Source organism: Triticum dicoccoides, chromosome 5B, assembly GCF_002162155.2.
Source record: "Triticum dicoccoides isolate Atlit2015 ecotype Zavitan chromosome 5B, WEW_v2.0, whole genome shotgun sequence".
NCBI lineage: Eukaryota > Viridiplantae > Streptophyta > Magnoliopsida > Poales > Poaceae > Triticum > Triticum dicoccoides.
Genome location: NC_041389.1, coordinates 345865110 through 345878840, shown reverse-complemented (window position 1 = coordinate 345878840; position 13731 = coordinate 345865110).

Genomic DNA, 13731 nt, shown 5'->3' with positions numbered 1-13731 from the left:
AGTGCCGGCTCTTAATCCAGCAGTTTCAAGGAAAACAGCCCAAGTATAAGGAAAAGGAGTCGGACAAGGCTGAGGACAAAGAGGACAATGGTGAAGATTACCCCCATGTCAATTCCACCCTGATGATTTTTGCTGATGTGGAGAGCAAAAGTCGACTGAAAGTCATCAACCGTGAGGTGAAAATGGTTGCTCCGGCGACACCCAGCTACTTGAAATGGTCTCAGACCGCTATTACATTCGACCAGTCTGATCACCCGACACACATAGCCACCCCCGAGAGGCAAGCTTTGGTGGTCGACCCTGTTGTCGAAGGCACTCGACTGACTAAGGTTTTGATGGATGGTGGCAGTGGATTGAATATATTGTATGCGGAGACACTAAAGGGAATGGGCATTCCGATGTCCAGACTCAGTTCTAGCAACATGAGCTTCCATGGAGTCATTCCTGGAAAGAAGGCTGAGTCACTCGGCCAAATCGCTCTTGATGTGGTTTTCGGCGATTCAAAGCATTTCCGCAAAGAAAAGTTAACATTTGAAGTTGTGGATTTCCAGAGTGCTTATCACGCCATTCTAGGCAGGCCAGCTTATGCACGATTCATGGCTCGACCATGTTACGTGTACCTCAAACTGAAGATGCCTGGTCCCAAAGGGGTGAGCATTATCACTGGCAATCGGAAAAAGGCAGAAGAGTGCTTTCAGAAGGGCTCAAAGATCGCCGATGCTCAGATGGCAGTGGTAGAGCTGCAGGAATACCAGAAAACTACGGATCCGAGTGATTTGTTGCGAGCCAAGAAGCCTGCTACCGAATCAGCGTTTCAGTCGTCCGGTGAGACAAAGCCGATTCACATCCACCCGACTGATCCCAACACTGCTCCAACTTATATGTCAACAACACTCGACTCCAAATAGGAAGAAGCGCTCATCCAGTTCCTCCGTGAGAACTGGGACATCTTTGCATGGAAGCTTGCTGACATGCCGGGAGTTCCCAGGGGGCTGGCTGAGCATCGCCTACGAGTCGACCCAAAGGTAAAACCTGTGAAGGAACATCTTCGACGCTCTGCCATCCAGAAGAGAAAAGCCATTGGTGAAGAGGTGGCTCGGCTCCTAGCAGCCGAGTTCATCCGAGAGATTTACCACTCCGAGTGGCTCGCCAATGTTGTCATGGTCCCCAAGAAGGACAATTCACTTCGCATGTGCATTGATTTCAAACATATCAATCGGGCCTGCCCAAAAGATCATTTTCCTCTCCCTCGCATCGACCAAATTGTCGACTCGAATGCGGGGTGTGAGAGATTATATTTTTAGACGCCTATTCCGGGTACCATCAGATCCGTCTGTACGGACCCGATGAAATCAAAACAGCTTTCATCACTCCGTTAGGGTGCTTCTGCTATGTCACCATGCCGTTCGGCCTTAATAATGCCGGAGCCACGTTCATGAGGATGATTCAGAAGTGTCTACTCACTCAAATCAGTCGGAATGTGGAAGCGTACATGGATGATATTGTGGTCAAGTCACGGAAGGGTTCCGACCTGTTGACTGACCTAGCTGAAACATTTGCCAATCTCAGTAGGTATGATATCAAGCTTAATCCATCAAAGTGCACATTCGGAGTTCCTGGCGGGAAGTTACTCGGTTTTCTCGTTTCCGAACGAGGAATCGACACCAACCCAGAAAAAGTTAATACAATATTCCAGATGAAACGCCCCGTGCGTGTGCACGATGTCCAGAAGCTTACTGGATGCTTGGCCGCGTTAAGTCGATTCATCTCTCACCTCGGTGAAAAGGCATTACCTCTTTACCGACTGATGAAGAAGTCAGGCAAGTTCGAGTGGACTCCGGAAGCTGATGCAGCATTTGTAGAGTTAAAAGCTCTGCTCTCCACCCAGCCGGTGCTTGCTGCCCCAATCAGCAAAGAGCCTTTGTTGCTTTACATTGCAGCCACAGGACAAGTCGTCAGTACAGTGCTTACGGTCGAGCGGGAAGAAGAAGGGAAAGCCTTCAAAGTTCAGCGCCCTGTGTATTATCTTTCCGAAGTATTGACCCCATCGAAGCAGAGATACCCTCATTACTAGAAGCTTGTGTATGGGATTTACATGACCATGAAGAAAGTTTCTCATTATTTCTCTGATCATTCCATTACAGTCGTGAGCGACGCCCCACTGTCAGAGATTCTGCATAACAGAAATGCAACTGGTCGAGTAGCAAAATGGGCGATTGAACTTCTTCCCCTTGATATCAAGTTTGAGGCAAAGAAAGCCATTAAGTCCCAGGCAGTAGAAGATTTCATTGCCGAGTGGATCGAACAACAACAACTGACTCAAGTTCACTCGGAGCACTGGACCATGTTATTTGATGGTTGTAAGATGTTGAATGGTTCCGGTGATGGGGTTGTATTGGTTTCCCCCCGAGGAGATAAGCTCGGATATGTGCTCCAGATTCACTTTGATTCCTCCAACAATGAAGCAGAATATGAGGCACTTTTGTATGGGTTGCGCATGGCCATTTCACTCGGTGTCCGTCGCCTTATTTGTGGCGTAGCTCGGATTTGGTGGTCAATCAGGTGATGAAGGAGTGGGACGTTAGAAGCCCAGCCATGACTGGATACTGCAATCCACTGAGAAAGCTTGAAAAGAAATTTGAAGGGTTAAAGCTCCATCATATACCCAGACTAAAGAATCAAGCGCCTGATGATTTGGCGAACATAGGTTCCAAGAGAGAAGCCATCCCCAGTGATGTGTTCTTGGAGCATATCCATACTCCATCAGTTCAAGAAGGTCCTTTTACCGAAGAAGCTCCACAGCCAAAAAGCGTCACAGATCCGACTGAAGTAGAAATTCCAGCGGTGGTCGACCTGATCATGGAAGCATTGGTTATCACTCCCGACTGGACAATGCCGTACATCGCGTATATTTTGAGGAAAGAACTCCCAGAAGATGAGGAAGAGGCTCGACAGATCGTTCACCGATATAAGGCCTTTACCGTGATTAAGGGACAGTTGTAAAGAGAAAGCGCGACTCGAGTTTGTCAGAAGTGTATAACGCCAGAAGAAGGTCGGATAATCCTTGATGATATCCACTCGGGGACCTGTGGTCATCATGCATCCTCTCGGACCATTGTGGCTAAAGCATACCGAGCAGGATTTTACTGGCCAAGAGCGAATGAAATGGCAAAGGAAATAGTCGACAAGTGCGAAGGATGTCAATTTCACTCCAATATGTGACAAAAGCCCGCCTCTGCCTTGAAGACCATTCCACTCGTCTGGCCTTTCGCTGTATGGGGGTTGGATATGGTTGGACCTCTGAGAACAGGCAGAAGCGGCTACACCCATGTGCTGGTAGCAGTCGACAAGTTCACCAAGTGGATTGAGGCTAAACCCATCAAGAATCTTGATGCCGGCACTGCCGCCAGCTTCATCAGGGAGTTGATATTCATATATGGAGTTCCGCACAGCATCATCACAGACAATGGGTCAAACTTCGACTCCGAAGAATTCAGAGCCTTCTGCACATCTCAGGGTATATGAGTTGACTATGCTTCAGTCGCTCACCCCCAGTCAAATGGAGAGGCAGAACGAGCAAATGGCTTAATTCTCAAAGGGTTGAGACCTCGGTTGATGCGCGACCTCAAGCACGCAGCCGGTGCATGGGTCGACGAACTTCCGTCGATGCTTTGGGGATTAAGGACCACGCCAAACCGGTCGACTAGGAGAACTCCGTTCTTCTTGGTCTATGGAGCTGAAGCTGTCCTGCCGAGTGGCCTGCTTCACAACGCACCCCGAGTCGAACTCTACACCGAAGCTGAAGCAGAGCAAGCCCGACAGGACGCAGTCGACCTTCTAGAAGAAGAAAGAGAGATGGCCTCGATCCGATCGACCATTTATCAGTAGGACTTGCGTCACTTCCATGCCAAAAATGTGAAGAGTCGAGCTTTCCAGGAGGGAGATTTAGTTCTCCGAGTGGATCAGCAGAAGCCACACAAGCTTGCTCCTACTTGGGAAGGTCCCTTCATCGTCACCAAGGTTCTCCACAATGGAGCATACCGCCTTTACAATGTCGAGCACCAGATTGACGAGCCCAGAGCATGGTACACGGAGCTGCTCCGCCCCTTTTATACTTAAGTATTCACTCAGATGAGTTGTAATAAAAGTACTTCTGTAGTTTATTTATCAAAGACAAGAACTTTATAATTTTACCAGTAATTATTGTTACTTTTGTCCACATAAAGAAGTCCCCCAGTGGGTGGCTTAGCTGCGAATCCGTTTCACCTAAGTCTGTAAAAAAAATCCTTACCGAGTGGCGAGCCAGCCTCCCACTAGAGGGCTTAGCTGCGAATCCGTTTCGCCTAAGTTTAAATAAAATCCTACCAAGTGGTGAGCCAGCCTCCTACTTGGAGGCTTAGCTGCAGTCCAAGTACTCGCCTAAGTTTAAAATAAAATCCTACCGAGTGGTGAGCCAGCCTCCCACTCGGAGGCTTAGCTGCAGTCCAAGTACTCGCCTAAGTTTAAACAAAATCCTGTCGAGTGGTGAGCCAGCCTCCCACTCGGAGGCTTAGCTGCAGTCCAAGTACTCGGCTAAGTTTAAACAAAATCCTGCCGAGTGGTGAGCCAGCCTCCCACTCGGAGGCTTAGCTGCAGCATAGCGCTCGCTTAAGTACAAATACAACATGCACTCCACAAGGAGGACGAGGTGCAGTTCGACTGCTACCCTCTCCTTCCAAGCTACGCCACAAATACAACGTTCGCTCCGCAAGGAGGATGAGGTGCAGGTCGACTGCTACCCTCTCCTTCCGAGCTATGCCACAAATACAATGTGCGCTCCGCAAGGAGGACGAGGTGCAGGTCGACTGCTACCCTCTCCTTCCGAGCTACGCCTCAAATACAACGTGCGCTCCGCAAGGAGGACGAGGTGCAGTTCGACTGCTACCCTCTCCTTCCGAGCTACGCCACAAATACAACGTGCACTCCGCAAGGAGGATGAGGTGCAGGTCGACTGCTACCCTCTCCTTCCGAGCTACGCCACAAATACAACGTGCGACCCCCAAGGAGGACGAGGTGCAGGTCGACTGTAACCTTCTTCTTCAGAGGTACGCCACTAAAATCCTACCGAGTGGAGAGCAGACCTCCCACTCGAGGGCTTAGCTGCAGCCTAGTGCTCGCCTATGTTTTTGGAAATCCTACCGAGTGGAGAGCAGACATCCCACTCGGTGGCTTAGCTGCAGCCCAGTGCTCGCCTAAGTTTTTGAAAATCCTACCGAGTGGAGAGCAGACCTCCCACTCGGGGGCTTAGCTGCAGTCCAGTACTCGCCTAAGTGATGAAAATCCTACCGATTGGAGAGCAGACCTCCCACCCGAGGGCTTAGCTGCAGCACAGTGCTCGCCTAAGTTTTCGAAAATCCTACCGAGTGGAGAGCAAACCTTCCACTCGGGGGCTTAGCTGCAGCCCAGTGCTCGGCTAAGTATGGTGAAGTACAAGTCGATTGCAATTTGTGCTTCGTCCCTACCTGCAAAAGAGCATCACAGATTCTAGTATATATTCCAAGCCAAGGATGATGATTGTTTGAAAGCGGAAGCAAACATGTTCAACGGCAAACCAAGTTCGGATAGCGTCCTACGGATCCAGAAGCGCTCAGGCATCAAGCCTGTTAAGGTTTATCGGTTACAAAAATCACTCGGCATTCCGAGACAAATTCAAAGCATCAAGCATAGAAGTTTTTTACCCCTCCTGCGGAGGGCTGGAAGGCGCAACAAACTCGTCCAGGTCGATTCCATCTGCGATCCGAGTGGCAGCAGCGATGAAGGTCTCCATAAAGGATCAGAAGTCATGCTTCTTGGTGTTGGCCACCTTGAGAGCTGCCAGCTTGTCCTCTCGCGCATCCTTGCAGTGAACACGGACGAGAGATAGAGCAACGTCGGCACCGCATCTGGCAGAAGACTTCTTCCATTCGTGCACTCGACTTGGAACTTCGTTCAGTCGAGTCATCAAGGATTAAAGGTCGTTCTGAAGTGCTTCTCCTGGCCAGAGCGCCGTGTCGATGTGTGACGTCGCGACCTTCAGCCTTGCAAGGTAGTCAACAACAGCAGCAATGCGAGACTCGAGTCGGAGAACGTTCATGGCGGCTTCATCCTTCACGAGAGAGTTTATGGGGTCCAAGCCGGTCTCCACTCGACTAGTCTCTTCTTCAAAGTTTTGACAGAATTCTGTGGATACGGTGCAAGGATAAGCTAATGTTCTCACAAAGTCAGTGATTACCAGTCGGATATAAGGGGTTACCTTCGAGCATGAGGAATAACTTCTTGGCGAGCCCTCTCAGATAAGCCTCCAAGTCATTCTTTTTCCCGCCAGTTCGCCAACCTTGTCACTCAGGGCTATCTTCTCACGATTCTGCTAGGTGACCTCCTTGTTGGCCGCGTCAAGAGCAGCTTTCAGAGTGGCATTCTCCTCTTCAAGTTTGCTGACCGAAGCCAACTTCTCTTCTGCAAGTTTTTTCCTGTCCGAAGCCGCTTTCAGCGCCTCGGAGAGGTCAAGATCCTTCTTCTTCAGAGCATCCCTCAGTTTATCTGCAGAATCACAATAAGATCAGACTCGGGGACAGACAAGAAACAAAGACAGTCGTCAAGATTCTCACCAAACATACCTTTTGCCTCCTCCTTCGCCTTTGTGAAGTTCTCCTGGACAAGCTTCAAGTCAAGTTCGAGTTGGATATGCTTGTTCTCCAATTCAGTATAATGAGCTGCAAGCTCGTAAGATCTCTGCAAAAAACCAGTCGACAGATGTCAAAGATAGGTCACTTCCGAGTGAACTAAGAGAAAAATCGTAGCATTTCTAAGACTACTGCTGAATCTAAACATTCAACTGTAGTCTCGGGGACTACACCCGGTGGGTGCACTCAGCGTGCCCCCACTAGTTCTATCAGCTAGACTTAGAGTCGGTCAGTTGACCAAAAAAGAGAAAGAGAGGGTGTGTTCTTCAAACCGTAGTCGACTGTCAGCAGTCGACCACGGTCTCGGGGACTACACCCAGTGGGTGCACTCAGCGTGCCCCCACCAGTTTATGATTCCGTTCGACCAGATCGAGTGAAGACAGTAATGAGAAAAAATAAAAACTCAAGACATAAAGACTATAGTCCACTGCTAGCAGTCGACCATAGCCTTGGGGACTACACACAGTGGGTGCACTCAGCGTGCCCCCACCAATCCAGATTCTCAATCGACACACAGTGGGTGTACAAAAGATACTAAGATTTTCAGAAAGAAAAGCCTCCAGATACCATATCCTAACAGAACAGGCAGTGATCGACCAACCTGAACATTGCTCTGAAGGGCTGAACTGGCGTCATAAGCTGCTTGACTGGCGTCTCGGATCGCCTTCACTTGCTCCATCATAACCCCCGCCTGGCGCATGGCTTCTTTAGCAGCGCTTGCTTGGTCTTCAGGGACGTGGTGGGTAGATAAAAGTGAAGGCTGGCCAGCACTCGACGTCGAAGGGCGAGCACTCGTCAGCGGCACCGCAAAGGATACGGTAGGCCGAGTGACGCTGTCCCCCTCCGTGACTAACGTCTGAGGTGCTGATACGACCAGAGTTGCCTTGCCAGCAGACGCTCTCCTATTCCTCCTCTGCCTTAGTGGTTCCTCATCTTCATCATCATTAGGAAGATCAATAATGATGTTAGATGGAGCTGCAGAAAAGAGTCAAAGTTAAAAAACGAAGATCCCACCGACTGAAAACGAAACTTCAAAGGTCATACTAGGGTTGGAAGTGACGGCATCCTCCATTTCTTGATCATCAGGTCTGGCCGAGGTATCAGAAGTAGCAGCACTGTAGTTTCAGAAATCAGTCGACCAGCTAACAAACTGACCAAGAATAAATCCATGAGAAACAAGAGGACACGAGCTATGTAATTACCCAGAAATAGTGGGAATCACCATCTTCATTTTTTGCAAAGCCTTCGTCGGCCTCGACGGCACCACTCGAGATTGCTTCGGCGCTTTCTCAGTCGGCGCCGGAGAGGTCGTCCGAGGACGTTTGGTTGATTGCACAGCAGGTGCAGCCCCCTTGCCGCGCTCGATCGCAGGGTCATGAGCAAGCTTGGACCTTCTTTCAGAACGGGGAGGCGCAACTTCCTCCTCCTCTTCCTCCTCCTCTTCCTCTTCATCGGAGCCTGCATCTTCATCACCCTCATCGCCATCCGATTCCCACTCCTCCTGACTTTCACCTCCACTTCCTTCCTCCTCCTCGGTCTGTGCTTGCGCCCCGTTGGGCATCGAATACAACTCAGTGGTAGCCTGAAAGACAACAAACAAGACAAAAGTCCATTGACTGATCTGCAACGAAACAGAACGGACGGAACGTGATTACAATCAGAGATAAGTGGTCATACCTTGTCTGCCTCATAAGATTGGTCAAGTGGTGGGATCCTCCTGGCCCCATGAGGGTTCTCCTTGTTCCCCGTGATGGTAGTCATCCACCTCTCCAATGTGACATCGTCGACCTTTTCTGGGTGGACCCGAGTGGTGTCTTCATTACTAGAGTACAACCACATCGGGTGGCCCCGATACTAGAGTGGCTGGATACGCCGTCAAAGGAAAACCTCCAGAAGATCCATGCCAGTCACACCATCGCGAATGAGTTGGACTACCCACTCCATTAACATTTTAACCTGGTTCTTCTCCTCCGGAACTACTTTCAGAGAAGACGCCTTGTTCATTCGACTCATGGAGAAGGGAGGGATCCCAGTCGACTGGTCTCGGCAGTAGAACCAGGTCGACTGCCACCCTCTAACTGACTCGGGAAGGGTCATAGCCGGAAAAGCACTCTTACTCCTCATCTGGACCCCAAGACCCCCACACATCTGGATTACTTGGGTTCTCTCGTCCTTTGGATTAGCCTTTTTCACCGTCTAAGAGCGACAAGTGAATATGTGTTTGAAAAGGCCCCAGTGCGGCCGACAACCTAAGAAGTTTTCGCACAGAGACACGAAGGCGACGAGATAGGCAATGGAATTGGGTGTGAAGTGATGGAGCTGAGCACCGAAGAAGTTCAGAAACCCCCGAAAGAAAAGATGCGGCGGCAAAGAAAACCCACGATCGACATGAGTCGCTAGGAGGACACACTCACCCTCCTGAGGATGCGGCTGCCACTCTGTCCCCAGAAGCCTCGCTGCTCCGTGCTCGATCAGCCCCTCGTTGGCCAGGTCGTCAAGATCCTTCTGGGTGATGGTCGAGCGGATCCAATCCCCTTGGATCCAACCTTGTGGCAGGCGGGACCACGACGAGGATCCACCCTGACTGGTCGCTCTCCCCTTCGCCTGCGTTGTCGCCTTCTTCGCCCGCTCCAAAGCCGTCGTCTTCTCCTTCACCATTGTCGCCGACGAGGCTGGTACAAGGCAGCGGCGCTGAACAGATAACAGGCGCAGTGGATGAATCTGAAGACGAGGGAGGGGAAAATGAGGGAGCACTGTTGAAAAACCTCCGCCCGGTGCCTTATATGGAGCCGCTTCCGAGTGGCTGACTGGTAGGCCCGGGCAATCCTGTCAAATCCCGAAATAGTCGCGCGAACGATACGTGGCGAAAAAGACAACGTGGGAATCGAGGCGTCTCTGCCTTATCCCATCCGAGTACAGCGGTCTTCTCCACTTCGCGCGCTTCACGAAATTTGGATCTCGCTAAAACCTCTAACCGCAGGGCAACTTGTCAGATGGAAGATCTCCTGCGATCTGTCGCTCGAAAATCCCCAAGTTCACAAAAGTTCACTCGACAGATATAAAGAATGCATCAAGGCGACTGAAAGAAAAGTTGACACCCTCACTTAAAGGTCATTGATCCAGAGTAGGACACATTTACAGCACCAGAAAACAGGTCGGATAGATTATCAACTCCTTCCTCACTCAAACCTCGATCCATTCGGGGGCTAATGATGAAGTCATGTACATAGGGTAGGGTCATGAACCTGTCCCAGGTACCCTCCCTAAGGACATCTACAGAAGAAACCATCTTCCAGTCAACCAAGGGAGATTCCACTCGACGGACTGGAAGACACTCGACCATGAAGACTCACTCGACCACCAGGAGTTCAAGATCTACTCTGTATCCAAACGGTCTGTAATTAAGTAGTCTTTATGGTCATGATGACACTTTATGCAAGGCGTTACCAGTAATGCCTAGCCTTAATGTACTTTAAACCCTCCGCTATGTGGGCTGTCTGGGGTCTTGGCATCCTCTATATAAGCCACCCCCTCCACTGGCAGAAGGGTTCGCACCCCTATAACTCTCACACATATAATCCAGTCGACCGCCTCCGGGCTCCGAGATGTAGGGCTGTTACTTCTTCCGAGAAGGGCCTGAACTCGTAAAACTCTTGTGTGCACAACTACTCCATACCTAGGATCTTGCCTCTCCTTAGTACCCCCCTACATTACTGTCAGACTTAGAACCACGATAATTACTTCCTCTGAGAAGGGCCTGAACTCGTAAATCCCGTGTGTACACCTTCACCATAGCTGAGATCTTGCCTCTCCATACCTACCCCCTTTTCTACTGTCAGTCTTAGAACCACGACAATTGGCGCCCACCGTGGGGCAGGTGTCTTAGCGACTTATTGGTGAAGTTGCAATTTTTCCGATCACCATCATCATGGTTTCCGGTAGTGGATTCCACGAGACCCTTCTCGGCGTGCTCGTTTTCATCGCCGACGACTCCGCTTGGCTTCAGGAAGCTCCCCTTGATGGTGAGGCGCTCCCCGTCCGAGGGGCGACACACTTTCGTGCATGCGTTCGCGGTGTCCTTCTCCGGCAGCCGTCGACCCAGTATCGGTCGGCTCCGTTGGTGTCTGCCCTCCCTGCTGTTCACCGCTGCAAGCGATCTGGTCGGTCGCGGCTTCAACGGTGGGTGAAACATGCGGTGGCTCGGCATTCGGCCACCCATCAAGTCGCGGAAATCGAGTCCGATGAAACTCTCCACCGCATGTTCGATCTGTCGACTGGCTCCGCGGAGACTGCATCCGAGTGCGATAGCAGCGACCCTGCAGCTAAAGTCTTGATGGTCAATGGACCATGTAGTCCGCTTGGTTTCTGCCGTGTTGACGGCGAGGATGGTGGCGGTGATCCATCGTGCGTCCACGAGGAGTACCATCCCAAACCCCTCTCTTCGCAGCAGAGGGAAGAACTTCGTCGCCGCAACATGGATGCACTCCACACACCCATCATTGGAGAAACCCCTGAGGCTCGGACCTTGGAAGAGGTGCGCTTGGCTAATTTGGCTGAGCACACTCGACTGGAGAACCTTCAGCACGCTCTCGATGAGCGTGCTCGGGAGCAGATTCCTGAGTCCAGTCGATGACAGTTTTTCCCGCCTCCGCCTAAGGTATACCGTACTCCGATGCAGAATCTCACAGCTGCGGCCCGAATAGCAGAGTCGATTCAACCTTCCCAGTCGGAGGCTGGCAGAGGTTTGATGCAGATCCGGGCCTTGTTCCGGGCAGCAGTAGAAGATAACACAGCAGTGTCTCAGTCGCGTAATACGATTCATAGCAGATCCATAGTAGTGGATACAGTTCAGTCAGCCCATAGCCCAAGATCACCCCTGCGGTGTGAAGGCCGTGGGCAGTATGATCACCGACTCGACCGCGACAATCGCTGTCGAGTGCCTACACCTCCTCCGAGGAGTGCATAATATGTGCCTCGGCAATACGATGATAGACGCCATCAAAGTGGCGAGCGCAGAGCACCAGCTGACCCAAGAGAGCCAGGCTTCGATGCAAGATCTATCCTCGTTCAAGGTCTAGTTGACCGGAACAGAGCGCATAGAGAAGACCCTGGTAGAGATCGTCCGACCGGCAGCAGAGTGCATGTTTCGGGTCCAGAATGTTTCTGCAGAGCCATCAGGGCTGCAGTGATTCCACCCAACTTCAGGTTGGCGACTGGAGTCGGTAAGTTCACTAGAGAGTCCAAGCCTGAAACTTGGCTTGAGGATTACCGAGTGGCTGTGCAGATTGCTGGCAGGAATGATGAAGTGGCAATGAAACATCTTCCTCTGATGTTAGAAGGGTCAGCCCGAGCGTGGTTTACTCAGTTAGCCCCAGACAATATATATAGTTGGGAACAGCTGGCTTGAGTGTTCATCAGAACTTTTGAGGGCACTTGCAAGCGGCCAGCAGGATTGACAGAGTCGCATCATTGTGTGCAGAAACCGAGTGAGACTCTAAGGGATTTCATTCAGAGGTGGACCACTTTGCATCACATCGTTGAAAATGTATCAAAGCATCAAGCAGTGTGTGCCTTCAAGGAAGGCGTCAAATACCGAGAGTTGGTCCTGAAGTTCGATCGGACTGGAGATATGACTCTGACTTGGATGATGGAAATAGCAACACGGTACGCTAACGGAGAAGAAGAGGATCGACTCCGTAGGGAAAAGGGTAAACCAGTCGGCCAAGAGGACAGTGGGGGTAATTCCAATCAGAAACAGAAACGTAAGGCCAAGCCTGCAGCACCCGGTGAGATTGCAGCAGTGACTCAAGGAAAGTTTAAGGGAAAACCTAAAGGGCCCTGGCCCCCCTAAGAAAGTAAAGGATCAAGCAAGAAATAATGTGTTGGATTTAGCGTGTCACATCCACACGAAGAAGGACGAAGAGGGTAATTTGATTTACCCTAAGCATACCACTCGACAATGTCGACTCCTGATCCAGAAGTTTTGAGAGAAACAACACAGTGGGAAGGAAAAAGAGTCGGACAAAGACGAGGACGAAGAGGAAGACGACGGCTATCCCAAAGTCAATTCCAACCACATGATTTTTGCTGATGCTGAGAGCAAGAGTCGGTTGAAAGTTATCAACAGAGAAGTGAATATGGTTGCTCCGGCGACGACGACCACATACCTGAAATGGGCTCAGATAGACATCACATTCGACCAGTCTGATCACCCTGCTCGCATAGCCACCCTTGGGAGGCAAGTGTTGGTGGTCGACCCAGTTGTCGAAGGCACTAGACTGGCCAAAGTGCTAATGGATGGTGAAAGCGGCCTGAATGTCCTTTATGCTGAAACTTTGAAGGGAATGGGCATTCCGATGTCCAAACTTAGCGAAAGCAATATGAGTTTCCATGGTGTTATCCCTGGAAAGAAAGCCGAATCACTCGGCCAGATCTCCCTTGACGTGGTTTCGGTGATTACAAGAATTACCGTAAGGAAAAATTGACATTTGAAGTTGTGGATTTATAGAGTGCTTATCATGCCATTCTGGGCAGGCCTGCCTACGCACGTTTTATGGCTCGACCATGTTACGTGTACCTCAAGTTGAAGATGCCTGGCCCCAGAGGTGTGATCACAGTTACTGGCAATCGGCAGAAGGCGGAGGAGTGCTTCCAGAAGGGTTCCAAAATTGCCGATGCACAAATGGCAGCAGTTGAATTTCAAGAATATCAAAAGAATGCAGATTCGAGTGATTTGCTCCGAGCTAAGAGGCCTGTCACAGATTTTGCATTTCAGTCGTCTGGTGAAACGAAGCCGATTCATATTCACCTGACCGATCCCAATGCCGCACCGACTCATATATCAACAACACTCGACAGCAAATAGGAAGATGCGCTCATCTAGTTCCTCCGTGAGAACTGGGAAATCTTTTCATTGAAACCTTCTGACATGCCGTGTGTACCCAGAGAACTGTCTGAGCACCATTTGCGTGTCGACCCCAAGGGAAAACCCGTTGTCAGTGTCAAAACCGGTGGATCTCGGGTAGGGGGT